The following is a 19,784-nucleotide window of genomic DNA, read 5'->3' as shown; positions in this document are numbered from 1 at the left end:
TCACAACTTGTATCAAAAGCCGTTAAAATGTTTATGTTCTTTGACCCAGTAATTCCACTTCTAAGAGCTGTCCCTAGGCAGATAACCAGAAATGAGCCTATAGATTTATTTACAAAGATGCTCACTGTGCCATTACTCCTATAAGCAGAACGCTGCAGGGGAGACACAGAACAAAAACAAAGGACCAATTTTAAAAATCATGGTATATTTAGAAGATGAATGCTATCCATCAATTAAAAACTATTTTTACTAATATGTATACATTTATTAATATGTGTATATATAAAGAGTGTTGTTAATCCTCATTCAAGGATATTTTTTCCACTGAATTTTCTTAGAGAGAGTAGAAGGGATGGAGGGAGGGAGGGAGACAGAGAGAAACATCAATGTGAGAGAGAGACATCGACTGGCTGCCTGCAAACCAGGTGCACGCTGCCCTTGACCGGGAATGGAACCCACAGCCCTTCGGTGTGCCGGCTGGCGCTCTAACCACTGACCCACACCAGCCAGGGTCACCATATATTTTAAAGCAAGAATGAGAAAAACAAGATAGTATTTATAGTACCTTCCCAACTGTTGTTGATAAAATTAGAATTGGAAGCAAAGAATAAACTCAGAAGGACAAATTCAAATTATCAAAGTATTCGATCTCTCTATGCCTCCATTTCTTCATCTATAAAATTGGGATAATAAAACCCCTTACGGATACTGTGAGAAGTGAAAAGGAAGAAACATGCTTCAATAGTGCTGAACACATAGTTAAGTACTCAAAAATATTTACTGTTTATTAACTTACATCACATGTATTGATAAACAAATTTGCAACACTCGCCCCTCCCCCCAAAAAATGAAAAACTGAGTATCACTCATAATTCAAAGCCTACAGATAGCCACTATTAATTCATGCTACTATCTGAGTTCATTTCTTTCAGGTATTTTAATGTGCATCAAACGTTTTATTAAATTGGTATTATATCATTTCTAGTAGTTACAAAATACTACAGTATTTTACAAATATGTGTATTTAATCACTCCACCATTATTGAGCATTAGGTTCAGTTCTTCACTGCTATAAATATTGCAGTGAGTACCTTGACTGGCAATCTCTGTCCACATCTTTAGTTATTTTTCCCCTCAAGAAAAAGTCTAGAAACAGAATTTCTATCTCAGACGGTATAAAGTACACTTGGCTTTACTCCCTTACTGGCCTGTATGGAATGCAGACACTTACTAAGTGTTCAAAAATGCCAATCTCTCACTTTCCTCTCCATGGATACTTAAAAGCTATTAATTGGCTTTTTCATTGTAACCTTTCTATTGTTTTTTTTGGTACAACTGCTTATCAGGTATTTCTCTTTTTCCATTTATTCCATTTAAAGGATCTCGCTTCTCCTTTATATCACTCTAAGATCCCAAACACAATCTGAGTATTCATAACTTCAGTACTTTCCTCAAAAAGGTTCTTAAGATTCTACTTCACACATCTAGAAATGGAAGTCCTTGTTTTTCAGAAATACACCCTGAAATATCTACAGATGATTTATGACAGAGAAACTGCATCGAAATAATTGGGAATTGAGGAGGAAAGGGAGTGGGTAGAGGCTACCAAAAAGTTGATAAATGTTGGAGCTCTGGAATGGGCACATGAACATTCAGTCCACTATTCTCTTTATTTAAATTTTTTTAAATTTTTTTTTAATTGATTTCAGAGGGGGGAGGGAGAGAAACATCAGTGATGAGAGTCATTGATTGACTGCCTCCTGCCGAGCTCACAACCTGGGCAGGTGCCCTGACAGGGAATTGAACCGTGACCTCCTGGTTCACAGGTTGACGCTCAACCACTGAGCCAAGCGGGCCGGGCTGTTGAAATATTTTCTAAACTATCTTTAGTGAGAGAAAATTTTTTTAATCTTTAAAAGAAGATATAATTATCAAAATTCATAAAACAATTATGGTTACCTTATACCAAAGATCTTAAAGAACAATTCAATGATTAGGAAAAAAAATAAAAGACCAAAAATATTTAAGCCAAGTTCAAAAGTGAAGTAAACAACTACAGTGTTTAGAATCTCTCAATTACACTTGCCAGTAATTCCCACAGATACAAACACACTACAATGCCTTCTTCCAAACCATGGCTTCAGCATACCACGCTGACTTTCCAAAACAATATTAGTATTTGTATTGTGCACTGCAAGGATACAATTATGCCTCTGTCTGTGCCCACATGAATATTTGATAAGTAGTTTTATTATGTACTAGTATTAAATAATCCAAATTCTCTTGGTGCTTAAATCACTTCTTGGTACCAAGTTAGGCACATCATAAACAATTCTTGCAGATTAACAGTTAGATCCACCAAAGTGCTTATTTGTACCAGAGACACGCAAGCAAAACCAGAGTAATGAAAAAACTACCTTGCTGCACATCTTTTATTAAGATGTATTGTGGGAAAATACCACCTTGTATATTTCTACCTGTCTAGAAATGACTTTACCTTGGAGTCAGGTCATGATAACGAGAGAGCAGGGCAAAAAGATAAGTAACAACGTATCTAGGGAGATGGGCATCAATGGCTGCTCCCCACGCTGAAAGCAAGGGTGCAATGGACAGATCAGAGACATGTTTTCCAAATTCTTTTCACTGCAGTTAAAAAAATATATTCTATATAAATGTACTTATAATTCACATTTTATATACCAACCCAGTATATATACACCCACACTGATACATTTGAAATAATCTGCAATGCACTTTAGTATTCTCCAAACTATGTTTTTTAAGTCTTATATTCCAGTTAGTACCCACTAAAATGATTTCTTGACTTCATAGTTTTAAATCCTGTACTAAAAAATTGACCTGAAAAAAAAAAATGGCATTTATCTCCTCCTGTTTAGCAAACAAAGGCGATGGAAGTGAGTACCTGAAAGCTACACATTTCATGCCACCCAAACACTGAGGCTTGGATTCCTTTCCCCTCTGCACAGACAACGACATTAGTTACCTGTCTGGGAGCATGGGGAGCATGGGGAGCAGGTGACAGGACACTGAATAGACAAGAATCAGAGGGCTGCTGCTTAAACACAAACATTCCAAAGAAAAGATAATCTCTTAAATTTCTTCCTATTCTAAAATTCTGTGGTTCTACAAGTTGGCTCCAGGATTATGAGTCCCTGAAGGGTAAGAAATTCATTGTTACATCTCCCCAAAGCCTAGCAAAGTAGCTTTCATAAAAATAATAAAGCACTAAATAAAGATTAAATTCAACTAATAATATGCAAGCTAAGCATAAATGTAAAGGTTTCTGTCATTTTCCCACACCCTATTGAATGTAAAGATCAATGATGTATATTATTTGAAAATTCATAAGCATAAATATGTTAATATATATGTACTGCATATATGTGTATATATAATATATACATCACAAAACAAATATTATTCATTACTTTGTCCACAAAAGGTATAAAAACAATTCACTGTAAAATTACTCTAAAACTCAGAATCAAACTAAATTACTAACTTTTAGTCTCAATGGAACCTTTTTTCCCCCTGCCTGCTTAATGATATCATTATCAGGGAGTAAGGAAAGAAGCTAAACATAAGCCCAGTACAAAAGAAAAATAACAGTGGAGGACTGAACTATATAAAAGTTTTATAACTCAACCATGATTTACAGAACTCTAAAAGTCCACCAGTTCTTGGCTCTGAAAGTCTGTGCTATTGTCTTAGAAGGGATCGTTTTCTCCAAAAATATTTCAATGACATCGAAGTTTTTTTCCTATTATACATTAACTTTCAATAAACTATTATGGTTTAATTGAAGAGGTGTGGGGAGGTGAAAAAAGGAGTCTACAGAAAAGACTTCTAGTTTTAAGTCTCAATAAAAGAGTTTGGCCTGGCTGGCATGGTTCAGTGGTTGAGGGTCGACTCATGAACCTGGAGGTCAAGGTTCTATTCCCAGTCAGGGCACAAGCCTGGGTTGCAGGCTCGATCCCCAGCAGGGCCCATGCAGGAGGCAGCTGATCAATGACTCTCTCTCCTCACTGTTTCTCTCTCTCTCTCTCTCCCCCTCTCCCTTCCTCTCTCTGAAATCAATAAAAAACATAATAACAATAATAAGTTAAAAAGAAAGCCAAATTAAGTACCCAATAATAATAACAACCATTAATTACTCAGGGCCTACTATGTGTGAGAAACTAGGTTCGGTGCTTTACACACATTAACTTCATTTTAACCCAAACAAACCCGTAATTTCTATAAATGTTCAACAGTGCAGCTGTGGAAACTGACAAAGCTAGTAAATGAGCTGAGAAATACTGCACATCTGGATTCTTTTGTATTTTAAAAGAATAAGCAGTTATATGGAGTTTTATGAGATAAAGTTCTCAAATTAAAATGCAATTATGTTTTCAACATGTTTTTATATTGATTCTGAACCTCTGAACAAAAGCTCAAGACCTCTCAAATAAGGATAATTAAACATAATTAACACACAATTTATCTCAATATTTCAAGAATTTGCATTATAGAAAGTAAAAAATAGGCAGGAAAAGGAAAAATCATATTACGTCCAACAAATCACAGAGCTGCTTACTCAATCATCTTCCCTTAATATCTTACCATTAATTAAAAAGCCTAAGAACAACTTTATAAAGGAAGATGACATTTCCCTGCTTCAGCCAGAATACTTAAAATAATCTTTAACCTGTTTCCCAAAGATGCTCAGTTTAAACAGTGATAATACAATCAGCTGCAAAATTTTGTGTCAGCAGTTTGTTACTGTTATAACTTACTAGCTAGTATTAATAATAGGAAGAAAGCAAAGGGAGGCCAGACATTGTAAGCATGGTTGCCTGGGCAGCTTCACCAGGAAGCTGCAACTTCCCACTCCGCAGGGAACCACTGGTCCATTCCTTGCAAATTACTGGGGGAAGGGGTTCAACAAAGGGGAAGACAGCAGTATGAACAGTGGGATGTAGGGAAGGTACTTGCTTGTGAGTCTAACCTGGGAACAAAGATAATTGGCCAGGCGGGTGGAGCCACAGCGAGTCAAATCCTGAAGGAGTCACTGAATAAGCTTCTAGTTAAAATCCCCAAAACAAAGAATGCTCCCTCTCGTTCCTCTTGCTTTGCTCCTGCTACCTTGCACTCACTGGCTCCGAGACCCCAATCGCCCATGCTATGTGGCTTTAAGTAGCTGCATGGCCCATGGTCATTCAGACCCCACATGCAATGGACTGCAGCTGGGAACACAAGCTAACCTAGCTGTATGCTGCACTGGACTGTGCAAATATGGAGTGGAAACTCTGGGCAGTGACTTTGATCTTAGCCCTGTGGAAGACAAAATGGAAATTTTTCCATGGTGGGACGGCAGGAGATGGGACCTTGAAGGGAAACTGCCTTGATGTTGTATCACCAATAAAGCTTCCCATGATACCTCACCCTCCCATGGAGGCCTCAGGAAATTCTTGTTCCCACAGCACCCCAAAAAGCCCACTTCCACCAGCAAAAGGTGGGGACACGGAGAACACCCCACCAATTAACATTTCTACATTATAGGGGTAAACCTGACAAAGTATACAAGTTATCAATTGCTGTAACTGCAGTTTAAAGTGAAACCTCCCTCCACTCCACCTAAATCACCCTTTTTCTCCTGTGTCCCTGCATGCATTTTTTCCATTATTTCTACTCTATGCTGAAAGACTATTTGGTCCTTGGCTTAGTTCAGTGGAGTTCAGGGTCATTGGAATGATACCTTCTGAATGTTGTCTCTGGATCAGCTTTCCAGTTTAGGTTTTGCTCCTCTTCTGGTTAAGAAGTTTAATATACATTCAAGTCATACTAACGTAAATACTAACTGGAAGAGTTATCAAAATAAATAAAAAAAAAGTCCTGGTCGGGTAGCTCAGTTGGTTAGAGCGTCATCCCAATATGCTAAGGTTGTGGGTTCAATCTCAGGTCAGGGCAAATACAATAAATGCATAAATAAGTGGAGCAACAAATCAATGTTTCTCTCTCACTCTCTCTAAGCCCCTTCATCCCTCTTTCCTGCCCCTTCTTCTCTCTCAATAAAAAATAAAAAATAAAAAGAAAGAAAAAATAAAAAATTAAGTGTTCAAGAAACCTAACACCAGGTACAATTAAAGTAAAAACAGACATAATTCTCCTATCTCCACTGAGCCCAACTGTCTATTAAGCTAGTTATCGAAGGACACAAACAATGAATGAGACATGGGCTGTCACCTTACGTTACCTGTTATGGTGACTCACTCAGTTCTAAGACCATCCCTATTAAACTGCCCTAAATGGAAAGTGCTATTGGAAGTTCCAATATGGTACAAATGGAGTTATTACAGAACAACAAATGCTTATCATTTAATATATCAGGCTTCTGAATTAATGTAATTCTACTTGAAGATATAATATGTAGGATTTGAAATAAGAGAGGAAATGAGACGTGGAAAGTGCAAAGTGAGGAACTGAGTCACTCTCCCACTTCATCAGGTTTTCCACCCTCACTGCAGTTACATAAATCCTACGTGGAATGCAATACTTCGCTTATGACAATTTTATCTTTTAAGACTTTCATACACCTGTCAAACCATAAGTCACATGAAACATTTTTTGTTTTATAGATGCTCAGTCTTAAAAATAAAACTTTCATTACCCCAAACTAAATGCAGTTTGATTGAAAAGCACAGTACCAAATAATAATTGATTCTTACTTCAAAGCACCTGTCCTAGTTACTGTTTCAAAGTAATTTTTTTCAAAAAAACAGTCATACTTCAGAAACTAAATTTAATGTCCTAATGTAATTATAAGCAAACTCATGTAAAATTTCCATTAAGATACTTTTACCTTAAAATAATATAACCAAAATATTTCTCATTTGTTAATATTGCTGAAACACCAAAAATCCGAAAAGTAACTTTGGGAAATTTACTTTTATAAATAGGTTTAAAAGGTTAAGTCCCTACTGCATTTCCAATGACAAAAATAAGTCCCATTCAGTATGGAGCCAAAATTATAATTTCCCAACCCTTTTATTGCATCAATATGTATTAGAAGGCAAAAATAGTCATTTAATCCAAGAGGTGATCCAAAGAGACTAAAAGTTAGATTAATATCTGAAAAATCACATGTAAACTAAATCTGTATAAACCCCATTTTCATTATAATTTCAGAGAAATGACCTCATACGAGAGAAGGCAGCACAATGTATGTAGCGCAGTTACAAAATATTAAGCTATATTAACTTAGACAAAGTGATTTAACCTCATTTATAAGAAGAAAGGGAGAGAAGGAAGAGAAGAGAAATAGGAAAACCTATTAATAAAAAAAAAAGATGGAGTATGTAATATCATTTTGCAAGTCTGTAGGCAGCAAATTATAGTACCCTTCTCTACACACACACACACACACACACACACACACACACACACACACACAAATGTTAGCGGGCCCTAATATACAAACAAAATCACATATGAGAATTAAGTATAATAATCAGTCTACATTTAACCTAGCAAAGATAACTGATAAGTTAGCCAAGTGGACAATTCGTCCAGAAGATACCTCAGGTAAAAACAGAGGTACGTTTACATATGCTACATATTCATGACTTGGCCATCCGCCACCACCATAAAAATAGAATATTTAATGCTCCAAATATGCATCACTCCCCTGGAAGTCCTAAGAACTCTCTGATATTGCCATATAAACATTTTTGTCAAACTACTGTAGAGAGTATAAGTATTATTTGGTATCCTCTGAACTGTAAAGACTGTTTCAAATGGCAAGTTAGATAGTTAGATTTCCCTATCTATAAATGAAGTCCAATCCCTAAAGGGTGAATACAAGGTATTTGTAAAATTGGACTTGAGACTTGCCTCTTTCATAAGAGATTTCAGGGAGTGATCTACCACATGAATGCTCCCTAACTTCAAACAATTCAACAAACACCTATTGAGTTATCGGTTACAAAAATGAAAAACAAATACATGAATATTTCTAATACAACACAGACTGTGATGCCTCTTAGAACTGACATATCAACAACAAAAATTAGGGCATTTAGGTTAAAAGTCAACCTGACTGAGGAAGATTAAGAAGGATTAGGGGAATAACTGAGATTTGAGCAGAGCCTTTAGGGGGGAAAAAGAGGGGAGACAGGGTTCTGGAGACAGAAGATGAAAATGGGTGGTAGGAAAGTGTCAAGTCTGGTTGTCTAAAGTAAAGTCGTCTCAGAGGAACAGAACTTGAAGCTTAAAGAAAATGATACAAGACTTCAGTTTCAGGTGGACTTTCATTTTTCCACAGTGAGGGAGTGTATTCGTCAGGGTTCAGAGACCACAGAGAAACAGAAGCAATAGGATTATATAATATGTAAGAGGAGACTTACTGTGGGAATTGCTCACACAATTATGGAGGCTGAGAAGTACTGAGATATGCCATCTGCAAGCTGGAGAACACAGCAGTTTACCTCGCAGTCTGAGGCCAAGGGGGTTGAGGAGGAGGGGAGGTACTGCTGGTGTGAGTCCCAGAGTCCAAAGGCCCGAAACTAGAAGCTCAAATGTCTGAGGGCAGGAGAAGATGGAAGGCCCAGCTCAAGGAGAGAGCAAACCAGCCCTTCCTCTGCCTTTCGGTTCTATGTGGATCCTCAAGGGAGTGGGTGAAGCCCACCCACGGTGGTGGGGGAGGATCTCCTTTACTTAGCCTACTAATTCAAATGCTAATCTCTTCAGCAAACACCCTCACAGACACACGGGCAAACAGGGTTTTACCAGCTCTCTGGGCGCCTGTAGCCCAGTCAGGTTGACACGTAAAATTACCCATCACAGGAAGCCTTTGAGAAAGGAAGTGACATGAACGGACGTGTGAGTACTAAAAGTCATCTTTTGAGGTAGATTATGTTAGGAAAAGAGATTAATACTGAGTGGGACCAATCTGTAAATACGTATCAGAGCAGTCAAGAGTTAACTTTCTGAACAGGGGAAATAAAAATATGGGAGGAGTAAACAAAGCACTTAAGTAGAACTGAAAGAATTTCAGAGGGGAACCACTGGGGCACCATCGCTTTTCACAACTACAACCCCTGAACCAGGCTCCTAACCAGCTTCCACCTGCACCCTCTCCAATGCACTACCCCACCACAGCCCCAGTGATCGTTTTACAAAGTAAATCAAACCACATTTCAAGGCTCTCCACCCCTTCTACATGCATGCCAGACAAACTGGTTCTTTCACTTCCTAGCAGTTCAACTCCTTTCCTGCCTCAGGATCCTTCCACACTGTCTCCTACATCTGGAAACTGTCACCCTAGATTTTTCACCAGGTAAACCCTAACAGGCCTTCAAATCTTCGTTAAATGTCACTTTCTCAAAGATGCTACCTGCTAATCTCTCCAATCTAATCTTATGTCCCAACCCTTAAATTCTGTTGAAATAATTACCACGCATTTAGACTTGGGTTTGTGTATATATTTGATTGACAACTCTCCCCCCATCAGACTACTGCCTGAGAGCTAGGATTATGACTATGTGTTACCTAGTTCCTGACCCAAGACCTGGCATCTGGTAGGTGCTCAACAAACTCTTGCTGAATTAATAATAAATAGACCTCAAAAGATCACTTCAAGTTCTCAACTGGGAAAACGGCAATGCCATCACATGATAAAGAGAACACAGGAGCACCAGGTGTGTGGATAAAGTCAACCTCTACCTGGGGCATTTTGAGTTTGAAGAAACTGCAGAATGGGTCTGAGCTATAGATGTGGAGTCAGCAAAAACTGAGTGATCACCGAGCCAGGAGAATAAATGTATATTATTGGGGAAGGATGAGAAGCACCATAAGGCAAGCTGAAGGCAGATTAGAGGGAACCTGCATTTAAACGGCAGAAAGAGGAAGACAGACAGACAAAAGGCTGGCACGCCTAATCCGTAAGGAGCCCATAAAACAGAAAATACCAGCAAACCTAGAGAAAACAGGGCTAAAGAAATGGGCAGAAAAAGAAATGCAAATGCCCCTAACCCAGTGTATACTTCAAGGTAAACACAGTGCGTTATCTAAGAAAATTCACTGTTGATTGATCTGATGATTTACATAGATCTGAAACGTCAATATTTTTTAAGTTAAAAAAAAGATATCCAAACTCAAACATAACGAGAGATGGAAATGAACACTACAATGAAATTCCATTTGGCAAAAAAACCCAAGACTGACATATTCTGTTGTTGAGGTTAAGGAGAGAAAAATAGATATTCTCATACTTTACTGATGGGAACACAAAGAGATATAATTCTTATGAGGATGAATGTGGCAATATCTAGTAAAACTGCATACTCATCTACCCTGTGACCCTGCAATTCCACATCTAGCAATCTGTCCCAAATATGTAACGACAAATACAAAAAGGCATTTATATGCACAAGGCTATTCATTGCAGTACTATTTACAAAAATTAGAAACAGGCCCAATGCCCATCAGTTGGGAATTGGCTAAATAAAATAGGGTGTATTTAGTCACCCAATGGGATGTTATACAGCTATAAAGAGGAATGAGTAATTTACTACTAAGGCGTGTTTTCCGGGATTTATTAAGTTAAAAAAGCAAGGTATACAGTATTTTATCATTTATATAAGAAAGAAGGGCAGTGACTATAAAGAGTGCTTACATTAAAACAATAACAGAATGGAAAAATAAATGGAAGCTTTCAGAATGTAGTTACTTAGAAGGGAAAGAAGAGGAAGGGATAGAAAAAGCAGAAGTTAGACTCCTTTGACTAGACCCTGTTTTGTGGATTTGACTTTGAAACTATGAAACTATAAACATAATTATAAAGTCAAACTACATTTAGAAGTTATTAAATATAAAAAAATAAATGGCCTTAAATACATATCCAGTTGGTGCATAATTGTACAGAGAAGCGTTATTAAGACTGACGTCTGAGAGGAGCCCACCTCCCGGTATCCACACCCTTTTACCTCCTAAGTATGGACTAGATTTAGAGATTTGCTTCTAAGAATGGAATGCAAAACATCAATGTTCACAGCAGTGTTATCCACAACAGATAAAAGAGAAGGAACAAATGCCCATCAAGGGATAAATGGATACACAAAACGTGGTATATACACACAACGGGACATTTTTCAGCCTTAGAAAGGAATGAAATCCTGGCACATGCCACAGCATGAATGAAATACGCCAGTCACAAAAGGACAAATACTCTATGATCCCGCTAATGAAGTACCTAGAGTAGTCAAATTCACAGGAATAAGAAATACAACAGTGGCTGTCAGGGTCTAGAGAGGAATGGGGCGTTATTGTTTAATGGATATGGAGTTCTGGTTTGGAAAGATGAAAAAAATTCAGGAGGTGGATGGCAGTGATGGTTGCACAAAAATGTGAATGTACTTGAATGCCTACATGAACTATAATGAACTATACACTTAAAAACGATGAAAATCGTAAATTCTGTTACGCATATTTTATCACAGTTTTTTCCCCCCAAGAAAAGAATGCAGCATATGCGATGCACTGTCACTCTAAGAACAGGCTGTAAAAAGGCCGCGGCTTCCATCATGGAAGCCCTTTCTCCCTTGCTCCACACTATCAACCAGCTGCTGTGTTGTTAGTTATCCTTTGGAGAGGCCCCAGGACCTGGCCTCTGGCCAACAACCAGAAAGGACCCGAGACCTGTCAATAATCACATGAATGAGCTTAAAAGTGCCCCAGAGGATCTTCTGTGTGTCCCCCAACTGAGCCTTGGGATGAATGTGGCCTCAGCTGACACCTAGGCAGCAGCTTTATGAGAGACCCTGAGTTAAAGGAACCCTGATAAGCCATGCCCCTACAGAAATTGACCCACACAACTGTGAGATAATGTTTCCTGTGTTAAGTCATTAAGTTTTGGGGTGATTTGTTGCACAACAACAATTAATGCAAGGTACTGTGACTAAACATTCCTAGGGAAATGTACTCCTCATCCAAAAGAGAATTGCACATTCCACTGCTGGGCAAACAGATGGTCCCCAAACTTACAATGGTTCAACTTATGATATTTCAACTTTACAATGGTACAAAAGCGATACACACATTAAGTAGAAACCACATTTCAAATTTTAAATTTTGATCTTTTCCCAGGCTAGCAATATGCAGTACGCTACTCTCCCATGACTCTGGGCAGCCACTACAAGCCACAGCTCGCAGCCAACCCCGTGATTGTGAGGGTAAACAACTGACACTCTACAGTGTACTGTGCTGCCAGTGTTTTTTGGATATTGTGTTCCAACCATGTTGAAGGTAGACTAGGCTCAGCTATGATGTTCATTAGGTTAGGAGTTCATTAAATGTATTTTCAACTTACTACGCACTGACTTACTATCAGGACATAAACCCATGGTAAGTAGAGGGGCATCTGTATGTGCACATGTCCACCAAAAGACATGTACAAGAATGTTCATAGCAACTTTATTCATAATTGTCTCAAACTAGAAGCAACTCAAATATTCATCAACTGGAGAATGGACAAAAAAGTATGGTACTTCAGACAATACAATATTACAAGACAATGAAATAAAACCCCAAACTACTACTAAATACAACATGTGTAAATCTCACAGACGTAACATTGAGCAAAAGAAAGCAGACAGAAACAAACCTTTATCCTTGATATAGCTATTCAGAGACTGATGTGTTTATAATGGGGTACTATAAATGAGTAATTATGTAATGTTCTAATTGTATTTATTCCTGGTCTCACTGAGAAGCAGGATTCTCAGCTGAGAGAAAGATACAATTTTTAAGAGAGCAAGTTAAAATCTTTTAGTGCTAACACCTGAATTAGATGTGTCAGTGTGAACTCATGAGGTTCTCTAAATTTAGTTCAGACTACTGAAAAGGCCTAGAAACCATCACCAACCCATTAACAATGAGAAGCCCTACAGCCCAGATTTTAGTCTTGAAATTCCATTCCCCAATAAGGCAATCAGGGCTCTAAAGAACTTGGTGATATCAGGTGTGGGGAGAAAATGTACATGATGAGCCTGGAATTCCTTGTCATACCAGATAAAGAAGCTATCCAAAACTACCAGTCATGTTAAAATAACTCAGTAAGCAACGTGAAAAAGGCTCCCACTGGCCAAAGATTAAATAATTTAAGTATCAATAAGAATAATGAAAATCATAATTTTTTTAAATCCAATATGTTTAAATTAAGAGTCCATAACAAGTCTGGGGAGGAGAGAAGACCATAATTGGTTTGGTAAGCCAAGGAAAACTTTTACACAACCTTTCCTACTACACAGTTACGCGCTGCTTAATGACTGGGATACATTCTGGGAAATATGTCCCTAGAGGCTTTCGTCACAGTGCAAACATCAGAGTGCACTACACAAACCTAGATGGGATAGTCTACTACCCACGTCGGCTACATGATATAGTCTACTGCTCCTCGGCTCCAAGCCTGTACAGCATGTTACTGTCCAAAAAAACAAGATGATATTCAATCAAGAGAAAGAGAAAATTATGCAAACAAGAGACGCAATAAACACAAGATGTACCAGGCTGCCACTGGCATAACAAAGCATATTGTTTTACAGCAAACTTTTTTTATACGTAGAAAAGGTACACTCCAAGATAATGATGAAAAGTATAGTATAATGAATACACAAGCCAGTAACAGTTACTTGTTATCATTACCAAAAAAGCACAGTACACAATCTATACTCTATACTTCTATGCAACTGGATGTGCAGGTTTATTTACACCTGCATCACAGCAAATATGTAAGTAATGCGCTGCTCTGGGATGTCATGACGCTACATCGTCACTAGGTGATAGGAACTTTTTACCTCCACTGGAATCCTACAGGACCACCAACGGACATGTGGTCCCTTGTTGGCTGAAACATTGTTACATGGTGCATGACTGTACAAACTGCACTACTAAGGTAACAAATAGGACATGAGGAACAGTTTCTCTTTATAGAATGTTGCACTAATATATGAACAGTAAAGTTATAGTATTAAAATAGCACTGTCTTGCAACCCCCTAATGATTTAACAGACCTAAAGCAGGGAGTCCATCACCTGTTTTTTGTAAATAAAGTTTTCCTGGAACATAGCCATGCCCATTCATTTACATTTTGTCTGTGGCTGCTTTCCCATTACAACCACGGAGTCTAATATATACACTATTTGCTCCCTTACAAAGTTTGCCAACCACTCAACTAAAGCATTGAGCACAAATAGCAACTAATCAGAGACAAGCCGACGTTATCTGCACCAGACAGTCACTTGCTAAAGACACAGGCTAGCCAAAAGAAATCAAACCTGAATCTGAGCATAACTCTAGATCCAACTACCAATTAACAAGAAATACAAAGGACAGGTGAGTATGTTTAATCACTTCACAGAAATGTAATCCGAAGCATCCACACCTACAGGACAAAGACCCAATTTGTTCAATAAATAAATTTTAAGAACAAAAAGAGAAGATGTGGGTGGGGAAGAAACCTTAAGAGAAAAATCAACCAACTGCAATGGAGGGAGGACTTACCTAGATTCTAATTCAATCCAGTCAACTGCTTTAGAAATGTATGAGTTAGGGTTAGAGTCAACTGGATATCTGACTATACTGAAATTGTTGCATTTTTTTTTTTAAGGATGATAATGGCATTGTGGTTTGTGGGGTTTTAAAATTTTTTTATAAGAATTTATTTGAGCCAAACTGATGACATGCTAGGAATCAAGATCTCAAGCACTCTCATGGTTGTTTTTTTAAAAAGGTGTCATGTCCAACTGGCATGGCCCAGCAGTTGAGCATCAACCTATGATCCAGGAGATTGCAGTTCAATTCCCAGTCAGGGCACATGCCCAGGTTTTGGGCTCTATTCCCAGTGGGGGGCAATCAATGACTTTCTCTCATCATTGATGTTTCTCTCTCCCCCCCTTTCCTCTCTGAAATCAATAAAAAATACATATACATTTTTTAAAAAGGTGTAATACTTTAAGAATACACTCTGAAATCCAAATAAATGATCTGATGTCTAAGATTTGCTTTAAAATAACACGGGAGAGGGAGAGCAGTCAGTGGGAGACAGACAATTGGGCCGTAACTTGATAATTATAGAACCTGAGTGATTAATACAAGGGGGTTCATTATATAAGTCTATTTACTTTTGTATATGCTGTAAATTTTCCGTAATAAAAAATAAGGCACAAGATTTCTTCTTCAGACACAAAAAGTAAATCTGAAGTGAAAAGAAGAGTAGGTCAGGGAGTATGCTAGACAGCCCCAAAAAAACAACCTGGCAGCGACAAGGTGCGCAGCCTTCTGAAGGCAGGCTAAGAAGCCAGCTTTGGGAAGGACCAGTGGAGGCAAACCTTTTCCAACCATGTTGAGCAGTGAGGACTAGGAAAAAAGAAGGTAGATGGCAAGTTAACTTCAACTTGAGATGTGCTGAAACAGTTTCCTCAGGGTGTCAAAAAGGCAGCGGCAAGGATGACCATGGGGTCTGGGTAAGGGGCTGTGGAGGCTAGGAAAAAACTAACAATTAGAGAAACAAGAAAATGCCAGGAAACTACAAGTCATAACAAAGACAGAGAACAGATTCAAAAAGTGTGACATAATACGTGGGTTAGGACCACGACAGGGAGCTTTTCACGACGTCCGAAATGGAAGGGCTGCAGGTGACGGCGAGGTCTAAGGCGGAAAGTGAGGGGTACGAGCAGCGCACGGAGCAGTGGGGCTCAAGCCTGATCCAATGCTGGTTTACGGGGTGCTTTCAGCTACCCATCAAAGACTCCCACCTTCTTCCAGGCTCATTTCAGAGCTGTGTGTTTGTTCTGAAAGGGTCCCTTGACTGGAGCCACTGGTCTAAGGCGCAGTGATCCCGGGAAATCTACTAAGGAGGAATGACGGATGCTGGCCAGGTTAGGGGCGCATGATGAGAGCCACAAATACGACACAAGAGACAGAAAAGGAACATACGAGTCAAGTGAAGAAAAATTCTATAGCGGTCAACAGATGAGAAGAATAAGCATGTGAACAGTAAAAGACAGACATCGACTTCAAAAGAAAACGGTTAACTGAAAAATGTTGAGAGTGAGGATCTCATCCACATCCCACAATCCAAAGAAAAGAGTCTAAAAATGTCTCTGTGAGGCAGGTTGGGCAAGAAGAGTTATCCTCAAAATGTCAAAACAGCTCAATTTGTTCATTATGGTCACAAAGTGTTAGGTGTATGAAAACAAAAAAACTTATAAATCACTTAGTTTAATTCACTCATTTCATAGATGAAAAAAGTGAGGTGCACTAAGGCTGATTAGCTAGTACTCAAGAACACAATGCGATGAACGACCAGAACCAGAGCTGAGATGTACACACCCCCTTCATTTGACACCCTGCCTGGCTCTTCACCTAGCACCGCCGTTTCCATGTGGTGATTCCTTACAGAGGCTAAATGTCGTCATATATTTTCATTCATAAATAGCAGGTATTTGGTAAATATTTGTTGACTAATACTCAAAATGAGCCTACTTCAATAATTTTATTTTAAAGGTCTCCAATTTCAGTAATTCGTTCTGCTCAGTTTTGCTCCTCTACCCCACCCCCGCCCCGGAATGTGTTCTGGATAAATCTCACATGTTGGATAACTAGCATCTATGATTCCAAAAAGTGTTAGAACGTGGAAAGGCACACATAGTGCCATGCTATTAAAAGAAGAGCTGGCATTACACACCTCCCTTATCATTCCATAAATGTGCACATAATTTACAATCGCCGGGAGGAGGGCGTTCCTGACCCAACGTGTTCAAATACCTGAACAGAAAGGAAATGGGATAAACTGCTCAGCCTTACAACACGGATTACAGAGTACACACACAAAGTTTTATCATATTTTTAGTTATATTTTATAAATAATACATGGAAAGGATATTTTGAAGCCGCCAGAAGCTTGAAGTTACTGCTATTTTGAGATGTGATCTCTTTTAATTAGAAAAAAGAAGTACAGGGATTACTCATATGTAAAAAGAGATGGTATAAAATAGAAGGCAATTTAAAAATTGTTCTACAAATTTATGTTATTTTTTTAAGTACATATCCTTACCACTTAGAAAGGGCTGTTGAGGCACAGAGTTTGTAGAAAAGACACAGAATCTGGAAAGGATCCATCTAGAAGCTTTTTCAGTCTTGTGCTCTGTAGGCACGCAAGTGGGCACACCAGGGCAAAGCAGTAGTGGTTCACCATGTACGAAGCAGAATGTAGAATGGTAAAGGCTGGAAGAAAAAAGAAACAAACACAGTTGGTCATTCATAACAGCCATGTTAACAACAAAAGTTGTAACATTTTATCATTACTGAAATTAGTTTTTATAATTGAGAATTTAGCCAAGAAGAATTTGCTTATATATATATATTAAAAAACAAACAAACACAAACTCAACTATATATGGAAAGAAACTATCTGGAGAGAGAAAATTAGAATTCGTCTTTTAAAGGTTCTAATTTAAATATTTTCTTCACCACCCATAACATCTTTCTCAAGTACATGATGAATTTCCTCACCATTGTTTCTTGATGACACAAGGGCCATTATCATAAGAGTGCTTGCATAGCACTTAAAGACATATACATTATAGGACTTGGGGTAAGGACCCTAGACTACCTATCTTTCAAAAAGTACTCCAAGAAGTAAGCACTCTCCATTGCTGGTAGTAGTTTTTAATCTACAAAATTAAGAATGCATTTCTCCTTTGACTCAACAATCCTCCTAGAACATTCTTCTACAGATACATTGTAACTGCACACTCATCAAATAAAGTGTACAGCAGGATTATTTGTAGAAGTGAAACACTGAAAACAACCCAAGAGGATTGGCAAAGTTACCTACGTTACATCCATAAGAAAGAATATAATGCAGCTGTAAAAATGAATGAGGAAGCACTCCATGTTCTTCTATGAAACGATCACCACACACCCACACACACTCATATATACATATATATAGTATGTTACATTTTATGTTTTAAAATAGGGAAGGGGGAGAGAAGTAAGACTATTCTTACTTATTAATATTTATTAAAAAGCACTGCAAAGATGCTAAGAAATTGGTAAAAATGGTTACCTATAAAGGACAGTAAGGAAAGAGGGATAGGAGTTAAGATTTCACAATGTGTCATTTTGCCTTCTGAAACATGTAAATGTTCAAACAAAATTAAAGGCAATTTTCCCAAATGTGCTTGATTTTTACTTTCATTCCTTTCCCATAAAAGCATGAGCTATAATATGATCAGCATAACAAGGCTACTTTCCTGGAAAATCAAAAGGCAATTAATTTTCTTGTCCTTCAGAACAAAATTTCTCTTTCCTACTGGAAGCAATTCACTGTATACTCAGTGCCTACCATGCCTACTTTGTACCAGCACGATATACATCAGAGAACAAAACTGAAAAATCCCTGCTCTAGTGACCTGAAAGCTCAACTGTTATCCACTTACTCACTGCTAGTGAAGGTACAGTAAAAAGGTATAAATATACATTGCTAAAGGAAATTTAAACCTGACAACCATCATAAAAAGCAAGGGGAAACAAGATGGTGGCGTAGGTAACCACTGCACCCGCTGCCTCCCGCAACCAAATCACAATTACTACTAAATACAGAACCACCATCGCTCAGAGCCTCCTGAGATCTGGCTGCACAGAAGCCCCACAACCAGGGAGCTGAAGAAGCACCAAGAGTGGGAGGAGGGGCGGAGATGCGGGCCGGCCGGGGCTGAGACGGAGAATTGCTGAGACAGAGAATTGCCGAGGGCCCACACCAGGTGCCGCAGGTTAAATCCGGGAGGGCATCTCGGCAGTGGAGGTTTCCCGGGGGAGGGAGGGATCCCAGCCCCACAACAGGCCCCCAGCCCAGGGCTTCAGGGCCAGGAAGAGACATCCCCAAAACTCTGGGCTGTGAAACCAGCGGGGACTGTCCCTTACAGTCCTGGACGCTGCGGGAGCCCCAGCAGCTCCTCTTAAAGGGCCCGGCACGGACTCACTCAGACGCTCTCCCTCTGAGCCCAGCGCCGGGCAGCAGCCTGAAAGGACCTGGGACACTCGGGAGGAACTAACCTGCCTGAGACCCGGGCGAGAGCTGGAGGGGGGGCTTCCTCCCGGGCAGAAGGGCTGGCGGAGGCCATGGCTCCTGTGGCCAGTCCTCCCCGCACACAGCCAGCAGGCAGGCGCCATGTTTGAATCACCAGCACCTGAGTCCCACCTTTGGCCCCGCCCCATGATTCCCCGAGGCCCCGCCCCTCCCCACCTGCAGCTCATCCAGGCCATTTCCAGGGGCTTTTCTGTGCAAGTGGCCTCTCAAGCCCCAAGCTTAGGACTTCCCTAAAATCTCTCAGACAAGGAGCAGCGGGCACCATATGGCTTGATAAGCGGCCCCAGGCCTGGCACTAGCGGCAGCCTGCACTGGCTCATAGCTTGGCCTCTCCTGGGCTCCTCCAAGCCCAGCACAAGGAGCAGCCAACTACGGTTTGTGTGTAGCTCATGCTGGGTGGCCCTGGGCAAGGCACTGGCACAGGCTGACTTTGCACCTCCTGGGAGGCCCCAGAGACGGTGCACCTGGTGGTCAGACTCAACCACACTAGATTACAACCCTACCACATCCACAAGTGACACTCAAGGGGCGTACTTGGTGAACACCAAAGCTCCACTGAAGTAAATCCTGCTCCACAGTGGTGTCTCCAGCACAGCAGCTCTCTGGCTGTAGTTGCAGCTGGTTCTCACAG

At 39.5% G+C, this 19,784-nt stretch overlaps 1 protein-coding gene across 3 annotated transcripts in view; it reads right to left on the bottom strand.

Annotated features, from left to right (window-relative positions):
• Nucleotides 1-19,784, bottom strand: part of FRYL (FRY like transcription coactivator) — a 231,489-nt gene that overhangs the window by 176,366 nt on the left and 35,339 nt on the right. For 2 of the 3 annotated variants that reach the window (XM_016206950.2, XM_016206959.2), the window contains exon 1: nt 17,114-17,203. The gene's annotated coding sequence lies outside the window, so the exon portion shown is untranslated. Of the gene's footprint in view, nt 1-17,113; nt 17,284-19,784 lie in introns of those variants that run through there. The other variant, XM_016206964.2, reaches the window with a different exon arrangement.

This window comes from Miniopterus natalensis, chromosome 1, assembly GCF_054644295.1.
Source record: "Miniopterus natalensis isolate mMinNat1 chromosome 1, mMinNat1.hap1, whole genome shotgun sequence".
Classification (NCBI taxonomy): Eukaryota; Metazoa; Chordata; class Mammalia; order Chiroptera; family Miniopteridae; genus Miniopterus; species Miniopterus natalensis.
This window is presented reverse-complemented; position numbering and strand designations above follow the sequence as displayed.